Below are 13,762 nucleotides of genomic sequence, written 5' to 3'. Positions count from 1 at the left end.
AAATGAGACTATCTCTTTCAGATCTTCAATTGGGCAACTGCAAAAAGAAAACGATTCTCTCAAAACTAACTTGGGCAAATAGAAAAGTCCTTCAGAAATAGAATGGACCAACTGGAAAAGGAGTTGCAGAAGATAAATGAAGAAAAATCTAAAAAATAGAATGGAATTGGTGGAAACTAATGACTTCATGAGACAACAAGATTGTGTTAAACAAAACCAAAAGATCAAAAAAAAATAGAAAAAAATGTAAAATAACTCATCAGCAAAACCATTGACCTCAAGAACAGATCAAGATGGAAGAACCTGAGAATTATCAGCCTTCTGGAAAACAATGAAGAGAAAAAAAGCCTAGACTTAATATTACAAGATTTAGTGATAGAAAATTGACCTGATATCATGGAACCACAGGGCAAAATAGATATTGAAAGAATACATTAACCCCCTTCAGAAAAAGATCCTAAAATGAAAACATCAAGTAATGTTGTGACCAAATTCCAGAACTTTCAGACAAAGGGGAAAATCCTACAAGCAGCCAGAAATAAAAAAATTTAAATACCAAGGAACCACATTAAGGATTATGCAGGACCTGGCCACAGCAACATTAAGGGATCAAAGGGCCTGGAATGAGATATTCTGAAGAGCAAAGGAGTTTCTAATTCAGTCAAGAATCCACTACCCAGAAAAGCTGAGCCTTCTCTTCCTAGGAAAAAGATAGTCATGAAATGGGAGACTTCCAAGATTTCATGATGAAAAGACCAGAGCTAAATGGAAAATTTGCACATCAAACAGTAAGCTCAAGAGACACAGGTAAAGGTTAAAAAAACTGATATCCAATAAGATGAAACTGGCTATATACTCACTTGGGAGAGTCTCATAACTCTTGAGAACTGTAACTCTGTTAGAGATAATATACATATCCAGAAGTGATGGACAGTTATAACTTTGCTGTGACTCAGAATGATTTAAAAACAATACCTCCTTTAAAAGGGAGGCAGTAAGGAGAAGGGAGGTTGGAGGGAGACTGAATGGGGTAAATGTCATTACATCAAGAGGTACAAAAGACCAATAGTAATTGAGGGGAAGAAGAAGGAAGGAGGTGAGAACCACCTGAATCTGCATCTCATCAGACTTGGCTTAAAGTTAACTTCAACACACTTAGTTAAGTTAAAAAACTTATCTTACTTTTCAAGCATTAAAAGGGGAAAAGCGGAGAGGGAGAAAAGGGGGAACAGAAGGAAGGGAAGAAGGGGAAAAGGGAAAGGGGGAAAAGGGGAGAGGGGTTGATATAAGAGGGCAAACATACAGAAGGTGGTGGTATTCAGAAACAAAAAATTGTCCAATATGGATAAAGGGGGGAAAGGGGAAAAATACAAACAGAAGAAAAACAGCATGGAGGGCAATAAAGAGTTAGTAATTATAACTTTGAATGTGAATGGGATGAACTCTCCCTTAAAATGTATTTGAATAGCAGAGTGGATTAAAAACCAGAATCCTACAATATTCTGCTTAAAAGAAATTCATTTGAAGCAGAAAGATACATATAGAGTAAAGGTAAAAAGTTGGTGGAAAATATATTTTGCTTCAGCTGAAGTGAAAAACGAAGGAGTAGCTATCCTTATCTCAGACAAAGCAGCTGCAAAAAAGTCTTAAAATAGATAAGGAAGGAAACTATAACCTCCTAAAAGGTACTATAGACAATAAATTAATTTCAATACTAAATATGTATGCACACAATGGGACAGCATCCAGATTCTTAGAGGAGAAGTTGAAAGAGATTCAGGAAGACATAGACATCAAAACTCTACTAGTGGGAGACCTCAACCTCCTGCTCTCAGATTTAGGTAAATTTAATCACAAAATAAAAAAGAAGAAAGTTAAGGAGGTAAATAGATTGTTAGAAAATCTAGATATGATAAACCTATGGAGGAAATTGAATGGGCATAGAAAGGAATATACTTTTTTTTCTCTGCAGTACATGGCACCTACACAAAAATTGACCATGTACTAAGGCATTAAAAACTAATGATCAATTGTAGAAAGGCAGAAATAGTAAATATATTTTTCTCAGATCATAATGCAAAAAAATCATATGCAATACTGGGTCAGGGAGATATAGACTCAGAACTAACTGGAAACTAAATAACCTCATTTTAAAAAATGAGTGGATCAAGCAACAAATTATAAAAAAATTATTTCATCCTAGATAATGAAAATAATGATACAACATACCAAAACCCATGGGATACACTCAAAGGTAGCTGTCAGGGGATACATTATATCTTTAAAAGTTTATATTAATAAATTAGAGAAATACTAAATCAATGAGCTAAATATGCAGTAAAAAATTAGAGAAAGAATAAATTAAAAGCCCCCAAATAAATCCCAAAAATAGAAATTCTAAAAATTAAAGGAGAAATTAATAAAATTGAAATCAAGAAAACTATTGAACTAATGGATAAAACCAAAAGCTGTTTTTATGACAGAAACAATAAAATTGATAAACCTCTGGTCAATTTGATTAAAAAAAAGAAAGAAGAAATCAAATTGCTAGTATCATAAATGAAAAAGGTGAACTCACCATCAATGAGGAGGAAATTAAAGTAATAATTTGGGAATTATTTTGCCCAACTCTATGCCAATAAATTTGACAATCTAAGTGAAATCAATGAATATTTACAAAAATATAAGCTGCCCAGATTAAATGAATAGGAAATGAAAAGCCTAAATAACCCTCTCAGAAAAAGAAATTCACCAAGCCATTATTGAACTCTCTAAGGAAAAATCTACAGGGCCAGATATATTCACAAGTGAATTTTATCATTTAAGGAACAATTGGTTCTAATTCTATATGAACTATTTGGAAAAATAGGTGAAGACAGAACTTTGCCTGACTCTTTCTATGACACCAATATGGTGCTGATACCTAAACCAGGAAGAGTTAAAACAGAGAAAGAAAATTATAGACCTATCTCCCTAATGAATAGAGATGCAAAAATCTTAAATAAAATCTTAGCAAAATAATTACAAGTTTCCACTAGAATAATACATTATGCTCAAGTAGGATTTATCCCAGGAATGCAGGGTTAGTTCAATATTAGGAAAACTGTTAGTATAATTAATTATACCAATAAATAACATACCATTCAGAAACCATATGATTATATCAATAGATGCTGAAAAAGTTTTTGACAAAATACAGCATCCATTCCTAATAAAAACACTAGAGAGTGTAGGAAGAAATGGTTTATTCCTTAGAATAATAAGTAGTATCTATCTGAGACCATCAACAAGCATTATATGCAAAAGGGATAGGCTAAAGGCATTCCAGTAAGATCAGGGGTGAAACAAGGATGCCTATTATCACCACTACTATTCAATATCATATTAGAAATGTCAGCTTCAGCAATTAGAGAAGAAAAAAGAAATTGAAGGAATTAGAAGTGGGAAGGAAGAGACAAAACTCTCACTCTTTGCAGATGACATGATGGTATATCTAGAGAATCCCAAAAAGTCATCTAAAAACCTACTAGAAATAATTAGCAACTTTAGCAAAGTTGCAGGACATGAAATAAACCCTTATAAATCCTCAACATTTCTATATATGACTAGCAAGATACGGCAGAAAGAGCTAGAAAGAGAAATCCTATTCAAAGTAACCTTAGACAAAATAAAATACCTGGGAGTCTACCTCCCAAGACAGACTCAAAAACATTTTAAAAGGAATTACAAAACTCTTTTCACACAAATAAAATCAGATTTAAATACCTGAGCAAACATCTTCTGTTCATGGATATGTTGAGCTAATAAAATAAAAATGACAATTCTACCAAAACTAAACTATTCATTTAGCACCCTACCTACCAAAATTCCAAAAAAAAATACTTTTATTGAATTAGAAAAAGTTGTAAGTAAATTTATAAGGGATTTTCAAGGATTCAATGGAAAAAAGTGCAAAAGAAAGTGGCTTTGCCTTAGCAGATCTTAAATTATGTTATAAAGCATCAGTCATCAAAACTGTCTGGTATTGACTAAGAAATAGAGTGGCGGATCAGTGGAATAGACGAGGTGCAATATCAGGGAATGATTATCGTAATCTGCTGTTTGATAAACCCAAAGAGTTCAGCTGTTAGGATAAAAACTCTCTCTTCTATAATAACTGTTGGGAAAATTGGAATTTAGTATGGAAGAAACTTAGATTAGACCAACACCTCACACCCTATGCCAAGATAAGATCCAAATGTATACAGGATTTAGACACAAAAAGCAATATTATAAGCAAACTAGAAGATCAAGGAGTAGTTTACCTGTCAGACCTATGGAAAGGGTCACAGTTTATGACCAAGTAAGAGATAGAGAACATCATTAAAAGCAGAATAGATAATTTTGATTACATTAAATTAAAAAGCTTTTGCACAGACAAAACAACTGTTACCAAGATCAAAAGAAATGTAGTAAATTGGGAAACAATTTTTGCAACTAGTATTCCTGACAAAGGACTCATTTCTAAAATATACAGAGAAACAAGTCAAATTTTCAACAAAAGAAGCCATTCCCCAATTGACAAATGGTCAAAGGATGTGCAAAGACAATTTACAGATAAGGAAATCAAAGCAATCCATAGTCATATGAAAAATTTCTCTAAATCATTACTTATTAGAATTAGAAATTACTTATTAGAAATACCACCTGAGATACCACCTCATACCTCCCAGACTGGCCAATATGACCAGAAGGGACAATGATCATTGTTGGAAGGGATGTGAGAAATCTGGGACACTAATACATTGTTGTTGAAGCTGTGAACTCCTTCAACCTTTCTGGAGAGCAATTTGGGATTTTTCCCAAAGGGCAACAAAAATGTTCATACCCTTTGATCCAGCAATACTACTACTTGTTCTTTACCCTGGAGAGATTATGAAAATAGGGTGAAAACATCACTTGTACAAAAATATTTATAGCAGCCCTGTTTGTGATGGCAAAAAATTGGAAATTAAGTGAATGTCCTTCAATTGGGGAATGGTTTAACAAACAGTGATATGTGTATGTCATGGAACACTATTATTCTATTGGATACCAGGAGGAATGGGAATTCAGGGAAGCCTGGGAAGATTTGGATGAACTGATACTGAGTGAGATGAGCAGAACCACAAAACCATTGTACACCTTAACAGCAACATCGGGGTGATGATCAACCTTGATGGACTTGCTCATTCCATCAGTGCAACAACCAGGGACAGTTCCTAGGATATCTACAATGGAGAATACCATCTGTATCCAGAGAAAGAATTATGGACTTTGAACAAAGATCAAAGACTATTAACTTCAAATTAGAAAAAACCCATTATATTATTATGTAATTTTACTATCTCATACTTTATTTTAGTTCCTTAAGGATATGATTTCTCTGTCATCACATTCAACTGAGATCAATATATAACATGGAAACAATGTAAAAACTAACAGAATGCTTTCTGTGGGGGCTTGTGGGAGGGAAGCTAGAACGGGGGAAAATTGTAAAACTCAAAATAAAATCTTTTTAAAAGATAAGAAGAGTGGTAGCAATTGTGATAGTTTTTGTATATTCTCTGTGAAATTCAAAATTGATAAATGAATGCTTGACACTTAACCCTTTTGAATAATATAAATACTTGCTCCTTAAATAGGTGATTAGTAATGTATAAATATCAGAATATTAAAGGCATGATGAATATGCTAACTTTTCATTTTTATTCAAGTTTTTTCCCTACTACTGACAATTTCTTACTTTTTAATGTAACATATTTATGTTTTTTATAAATTTGAAGAAGGGAAATATGCACTTTTGAGTTGCATCTGTTATACTGAAGAGAGTGTCTATGCTTTACCTCCTTTAGGTCTCCTATCTGGGAAATGATCTTAATTTCTGCATCATGTGATTTGAATTGTTAGCACAATCCGGGAAGGCAGAACATATGAGTGATGGAAACAAAAGAAATAAATTTTGTCCAATTGCCCAAGGAAGTCACCAGCCTCCTTCCACTCTATAGTTTTCTATGAACACCATATTAAGCAGGGAAAGCTTAGAAGTCTGGGCAAGTATCTATAACCTAGTCATTATAATGGGACTAAAGATAATGTTTTGACAGAAGAGAAAAGTGACCTGATGAGCCTTTTGTGTGTCAGAGTATTGAAGTTCTGGGGTATCTGGTAATCTCTCATGTGTATTAGTGACTATGTCTTCCTATTTTGTGTATCTGGGAATTATTATTCATCTACCAGTATTCTGATGTACTTTAAGTTTTTGAAATAGAATATCCCAAAGGATTATGCAGTGATGATTACATCATATGGTCAACTGTAACTCTGTACTTTATCATTCACTCAACCTTTCTTTATTCTCTCAAGTCTTGTCTGTGTCAGAGGACTTAGAGCAGTTAGGTGACAGAGTAGATAGAGTATTGGTCTTGGGACATCCTGACTTTGAATTCTATCTCAAAGATTTATTATCTTTGTGACACTGGTCAGGTCATTTAACTTCTCTCAGATTCTATTATCTCATTTATAAAACTGGAATAAAAGAAGCACTTTATTTCATGATTGTTGTGAAGGTGATTCAAATAATATATGTAAAATACTTTGCAACCCTTAAAATACTATGTGTATATTAGTTATTTTAACAATCATAATCATTATAAAAGGTCTAACATGAGTACTCATATAAAAGGTATAGACCTTTAGTAATTTAATTTAATTTTGTAATTTAACAAGACAAGAAAATGTTTTACAAGATATTTTGTGCCTGGGTCCTGATAAGATATGTTCAAATGAGCTACTAAATATATCAGAATTGTGCAAATATAATCTATATCAGACAAATAGCTGCCATAGGAAGGGGGGGGAATGAAAGGAGGGAGAAAATATGAAAACAGGTTGAAACTTAAACAATGAATATTGAAAACAGGTTGAAACTTAAATAATGAATGCTGAAAACTTAAAAAAGGTGTCACAAACCAGATTACACTCTACTATGGTATATCATATTATATATCTATTACTTTTTAACTTATCAGCTCACTCTCTATAACTGGTAAGAATGACATTTCAAGTAGCATCTATGAAGTAGAAATTAAGATGACAGTGATACTAAATCAACTTCTAGGGAAAGAATCTGGAATCCAGAAATTTGTCTAAAAGAATAAAGATGTATATAGAAATAGAGGTTCTTGAAGAAAGGTGCTTAGCATATGAAAGTGTGATAGCTGTGTGACCTGCATGTGATGATTACTATACTAAAGTAGTGACACTGTGGTGTAAATAGTCCCAAAATACTTTTAATTATCTCCACTTTGCTTCTGCTGCCTTGCCCGTTTTTTCCCCCAGTTCCATGAAACAAGATGCTTCTCTCAGGTCAACCTCATCACCTCTACTCTTATCACCATGCTACTAACTCAAGCCTTGACTGACACAACCTTTCTTTGATTGGAGGGCTAGAGGAATAAAGTAAAAACACTCCTCCCAGAAAGAAACTGGATTTTGGCATTTATTTCATTCATTTCACACTACATCTGCTACCCTTACTGCTTTCTTTTCTTTTCCTTTTTTATTTGCAGCTCATGGAAATAAGATACAACTGTGCTGGGTATTCCTTGGCTGTCTGCTCCCAACCCTTCTCCTGCCTCCTTTTGGTGTTGTCTCCCCCTTGAATTGTAAGCTCCTTGAGGGCAAGGACTGCTTTTTTATGTGTTTGCCTAATACCTAACATGATGCCTAATACCTGATAAATATTTAATTGGATGGATTAAATTTTGCCCGACTTTCCTTAGGAAATTCTTGTTAGGGAAAGCAGAAGAGTGCCTTAATCTCCTCCTTTCTCCCTTTTCCCTCCTGTCCTGAGCAGAGGAGGATCTTGAACTTTAGAGGGTCAAAAGATTTAACTTTTTCACTGGCTTTCTAACAGCATCAGCATCAGGAGCCATGGGCAAACTAGACACCATAAAAAAGCAGCTTAAAGACTCTACAAAGAAGTCCAGTAGAAGAGGTCAATCACTACTAAGTGAAACTTAATTATTCCTCCTAAAAAAAGAAAAGAAAATGGTTCCTAAATCCCAGAAATGATGAACTTTACCACATAGACTCTTTAAACTCCTTTCTCTAGCACTTTTTAATTACTGATAGGAGAGTATGTTAAAATTTTTTGGAGGGGAAGGGAGGGAAAGAAAGGGAGACAATATTTTATACCAGTTGTTCATACTAAATCACCTTTGTAAAATACTCTTTCTAGAAACTAACTAAATCTCATTTACTCAATGATATCAACTGATAATTAGAGGGAGAACTACACTTATGAGGACTTATTGACTACTGCATTAGGAATCACTACAATTCCCCTAGAACCTAGAGGGGAGAAGGTCTTCCCTGAGGGATCCATTCTATAAATAGGAGTGAAAAGAGTAGTTTCGGAAATTGGATTTTACACATGGCCTCCAAGCATATATGCATAAACTCAAGCATATCATATAAATTGGTATATACATATGTGCCAATGCATTCTCTTTACAATAATAACAATATTATAAATAATAATTAGTATTTAAATAGCATTTTTCACATTCTTTTTTAGACCTCAGACTGACCCTATTAGTTAACTGCTAATATGATTCCCTATTACAGATAAAGAAACTGAGGATGAAAGGAGATAAGTGAGTTGCTCAAGGTCATACATATTTGGAGCATGATTTGAATTCAAGTCTTCCTTACTCTAAGTCCAACACTCTACTCACTGTACCACCTAGATGACCCCAAAGTTACTCATTCTCCATTTAGATTGCCATAATTGCCAGATTGTTTGATATTTTTTCTTCCCATTAAGCTGAAATTTAGGATAATGTTAATATAGATGCAACTTTAGAAGGTCATCTCACCCAAAATCCTAATTTCTTCAGATGTGTAACCTCTGGTCCAAAGAGGGTAAGTGATACACCCCACATCACATGCATAACAAATAATAAAGCTCAGTTTCCAAACTGACTGCAAACTCAAGTACTCTTTTCAATTTATCATTCTTTCACATGTTTCTATTTCTGCACTCCTGGAACTAAGCAGAATAAGTCTAATTCTCTGCAGACCTAGCCCTAATTGAAGAAAATAATGTCTTATCTCATTTGACTTTTGTCTGGATTTCAGAAACTCTTCCCATTTTCAAAAGTATACTTCATACAGGGTTGTCTCCTAACCTAAAATATCTGATGCCATCTCCCTCAAATAATCCCTTCATTCTTCAGACTGGTACAGGGCAGGGGGAGTTACAGTGCTCTTTAGGAAACTACATTACACAACAAAGCTACTTAGACTCAAATCTCTGTAGGCCTGACATGGATATCAAGACTTTTCCTAGGCGTCTTCTATGTAATTTTACTGTTCCATTTAAAAAGCAACCCTAGAGAAAGAAAATGGTTTGCTCTAATGAAACCAGGCATGATGTTTAGCATCACCTTATAAGACAAAAAAAAAAAAAACAGAGAGGAAACAGGTTTCACTCTGTGGCTAACAGAATATAAACACAAGATACCATTAGACCTCTTTCTTCACCCTCTCACTCTCATTTAAATATATTCCTATTTAGTTTTGGAGTTGGGGCACCATAACAACTATTACTATTTCCACTTTATTGTAAATAAATTAGGAACATAAATTAACTTACTTTGGATATTAGCATATCTGCATATCCATTATACATTCATTTCTAATTCATTCATCACAAGAAGTACTTAAACAGTTAAATTCATGATGAACTTTTTGCCCCATTTAAGTCATAAGTCTGGGTGATTGACAAATAACTATGTTCAGGGCATATTGTACTTACTGACTCTGAACATAGGGTTACCCATATGCTTGTTCAGTAAATTAACAAACAAGTCAGTTAACTTTGTCTTATTATTGCCTATTTTTATTTCATGATTTTGTTACTTCTACAGAAATTTTGGTAATTCTAAAGATTCTTGAAAATGTGCTATAAAATATATCAAGTAATTCCCTTTTTTAACAATTCATTTCTTTTGGAACTATGCCCAAAGGGCGACAAAAATGTGGTTACCCTTTGATCCAGTAATACCACTACAGGGTCTGTACCCTGAAGAGATGATGAAAAAGAGTAAAATCATCACTTGTACAAAAATATTCATTGCAGCCCTGATTGTGGTAGCAAAGAATTAGAAATTAAGTAAATGTCCTTTAATTGGGGAATGGCTTAGCAAACTGTGGATATATGTATGTCATGGAACACTATTGTTCTATTAGAAACCATGAGGGACAGGAATTCAGGGAAGCCTGGAGGGATTTGCATGAACAGATGCTGAGTGAGATGAGCAGAACCAGAAAAACACTGTACATCCTAACAGCAACATATGGGTGATGATCAACCTTGATGGACATGATCATTTCATCAGTGCAACAATAAGGGACAATTATGGGCTGTCTGCAATGGAAAATACCATCTGTATCTAGAGAAAGAATGGTGGAGTTTGAACAAAGACCAAGGACTATTCCCTTTAATTTAGAAAAAAACTGATATCTTATTGTCTGATCTTGTTATCTCTTATACTGTATGTTTCTTCCTTAAGGATATGATTTCTCTCTCATCACACTCAATTTGGATCAACTTACAATATGGAAACAATGTAAAGACTGACAAATTGTTTTCTGTGGGAGGGAGTGGGGGGAGGGTGGTAAGTTTGGGGGAAAAATGTAAAACTCAAAATAAATAACATCTTTAATTTAAAAAAATAAATAATTTTTTTCATCCCAAAAAAGTTCATTTCTGATTTCTAGAGTTTGTTTGAAATCACTTTCTTTTTAAAATAATTGTAATAGAGGTCTTTCATTCATGGCCAAGACTCATGGGCAAGAATTACAATGGAAGATGTGGATCAAGGTGAACCTATATGGAAATGTTCGTTGAATGTCCAAGTCCATATCATCTGATCTTATGTGAAAAAATCATTGATTCAATCATGTACTTTTTTCTAGCTCCCTTAATCTCTTTATTCCTCAAACTGTAGATGATAGGGTTGAAAAATGGACACAAAATTGTCAAAGCTAAGGCAATGACTATGTCCCAGATTAAGGAGTGAGTGTCAGAGAAATGGAAGCATGAGAATACCACTGCCCTAAAGAGCAGCAAAACGACCATCAGGTGTGAGGCACAAGTCTAGAAGGTTTTTATGGTGGCCTTCAGTTGACCAGATATACAGAACCACCACCACAATGCCAGAATGAGAGAGGAGGATGAGGAATATGTCTCAATTATTTCCACAGTAAGAACCACTTCAACCACCTGGATCATGATAAATGCCTGAGTATCTGTGCAGGTCAGATAGAGGAGTGGGAGGAAGTCACTGGAAACATGTTCTAGGTTGTAGGAACCACAGAATGACAGTGTGGATATCCACACAATCTCAAGCAGAGGTTTGACAAAGCCACAGATGCAACAGACCCAGAGTCAACTGGACACAGTCTGGAAGTCATAATGGCTAGACAATGAAGTGGTTTGCAGATGGCCAAATAGTGATCAAAAGCCATTGCTATCAGAAGGCATATTTTGATGATGCCTATGGAGTAAAAGAAATACAATTGCACCATACTGATATTTTAAAGAAATGATTTTATTTTCACTTAGCAAGACTAATAGCATGAGAGGGTAAGTGGAAGTGGTATATTAAATCTTCAGGAAAAAGAGAGTACTGATAAAAAAAAGTACATAAGGGTGAGAAGGTGAGCATGCAGTTGGACAACCTGATGATGATGAGATTCCCATTAAGTGAAGGTGACCATGCAGTTAAACAAACATGATGATGATCAGATTCCCAATAAGATTTAGATAGAGAAAAGTGGGGCAAAGGAGGTAAATAGTATCTCCCCAGTTCCTAGGGAATGTAGAGAAGAAAAACTCTTGTCAATTATTGCTTTCCAATTGAAGAACGGGTAAAAGAGGGGCCAGAGTCAAGATGGCAACGTAAAGCTAACATGGTCCAAGAGCTCGTCCCTACACAATGTTAAATGAAATCTCTATACAAACATTAAAGCTACAGATCACATCAAAAAAAAGAAACTCAGGGGGGTGGAGCCAAGATGGCTACAAGAAAGGGCTGTGTCTTAGGCGCTCTCTCATAAAACTCATAAGCTAAGGACTTTAAATGAAATTTTCAAGACCGAGCCCACAGAGGGACCCAGTGAGGCAGTTCTCCTACTGAAGGAAACCTGGAAAAGAGTAGAAAGGCTCTGCTCCCCTGGGTCAGAGGGGAGGCCTGCCAGAGGGGTGGCCCACCAGAGTGAAAGGACTTCAGCCTCCCAGAGGAAGCCCCAGGGCACTGGGAGCCAGGATCACAGCAGTGGGGGAGTCTCCTGAGTTACACCCCAGGAAGCACATGGCACAAATTTGGGGAACAGAGGTGGGACCTCTGCCAGAGCGAGCAAGTGAAGCCCAGCCCTCAGGGCACACAGTGAGCAGTGTGGCCACCACAGCCCAGATCCAGGAACAGGAAGGAGGCAGAGCCAGTAAGCAGGAGCCCCCAGGACATTAGCCCATTGAACCTAGGGAGGGGAGTGAAGAGAGAGAGAATGCCAAGCACTGTCCTCTGCCCCTGGAACAGGATTCTGGGGCTCTGACGAAATTCATATCCTGATACCAGTCTAGGCCCCCCATAGAACAGCAGGGCCCCCCCACCTCAGCAGCATGGCAGACGGGGGTGCATATGGTCATTCACAGACCAAGAGGTAGGACAAAGCCTCACACACTGAGGCCCTTGTGGGAGCATCCCAAAAGCTCAGGAAGCATTCCAAAAGCTCAGGAAGCACCCCCAAAAATAAGCTTAGGCTGGAAAAATGAGCAAGCAGAGAAAAAAGAGGAACACCATTGAGAAATATTTTGCAAATGAGGCCAAGAAGGATCAAAACACTCAGTCTGAAAATGAGGAAGGACAAGATCCTGCATCTAAAGACTCCAAGAAAAACAGAAATTGGGCTCAGGCTGTGATAGAGCTCAAAAAAGACTTTGAAAATCAAATGAGCCTCACACCCTTTACCAAGATAAGATCCAAATGGTTACAGGATATAGACATAAAAAACAATACTATAAACAAATTAGAAGATCAAGGACTAGTCTACCTGTAAGATCTATGGGAAGGGGAACAGTTTATGACTAAGGAAGTGTTGGAGAACATCACTAAAAACCAATTAGATGATTTCAATTACATTAAATTAAAAAGTTTTTGCACAGATAAAACCAATTTAATCAAGATCAAAAGAAAAGTAGTATATTGGGAAACAATCTTTACAACTAATGATTCTGACAAAAGACTCATTCCTAAAATATACAGAGAACTAAGTCATATTTTTAAAACAAAAAGCCATTCCCCAATTGACAAATGGTCAAAGGATATGCAAAGACAATTTACAGATGAGGAGATCAAAGCAATCCATAGCCATATGAAAACATGCTCTAAATCATTAATTATTAGAGAAATGCAAATTGAAGCTTCACTTAGGTACCACCTCACACCTCTCAGATTGGCCAGTACAACCAGGAAGGATAATGATCATTGTTGGAAGGGATGTGGGAAATATGGGACACTATTACACTGTTGGAGGAGCTGTGAACTCATCCAACCCTTCTGGAGAGCTATTCGGAACTATGCCCAAAGGACAACAAAAATGTGCGTACCCTTTGACCCAGAAATACCACTACTGGGTCTATACCCTGAAGAGATGAGGAAAAAGGGTAAAAATA

General features: G+C 35.7%; 1 pseudogene; it reads right to left on the bottom strand.

Annotated features, from left to right (window-relative positions):
- Window positions 1-10,951: 10,951 nt before the first annotated feature.
- On the bottom strand, window positions 10,952-11,791 carry LOC141512002 (olfactory receptor 6K2-like; annotated as a pseudogene).
- Between the last annotated feature and the right edge of the window lie 1,971 nt (window positions 11,792-13,762).

This window comes from Macrotis lagotis, chromosome 2, assembly GCF_037893015.1.
Source record: "Macrotis lagotis isolate mMagLag1 chromosome 2, bilby.v1.9.chrom.fasta, whole genome shotgun sequence".
Taxonomy (NCBI): domain Eukaryota; kingdom Metazoa; phylum Chordata; class Mammalia; order Peramelemorphia; family Peramelidae; genus Macrotis; species Macrotis lagotis.
This window is presented reverse-complemented; position numbering and strand designations above follow the sequence as displayed.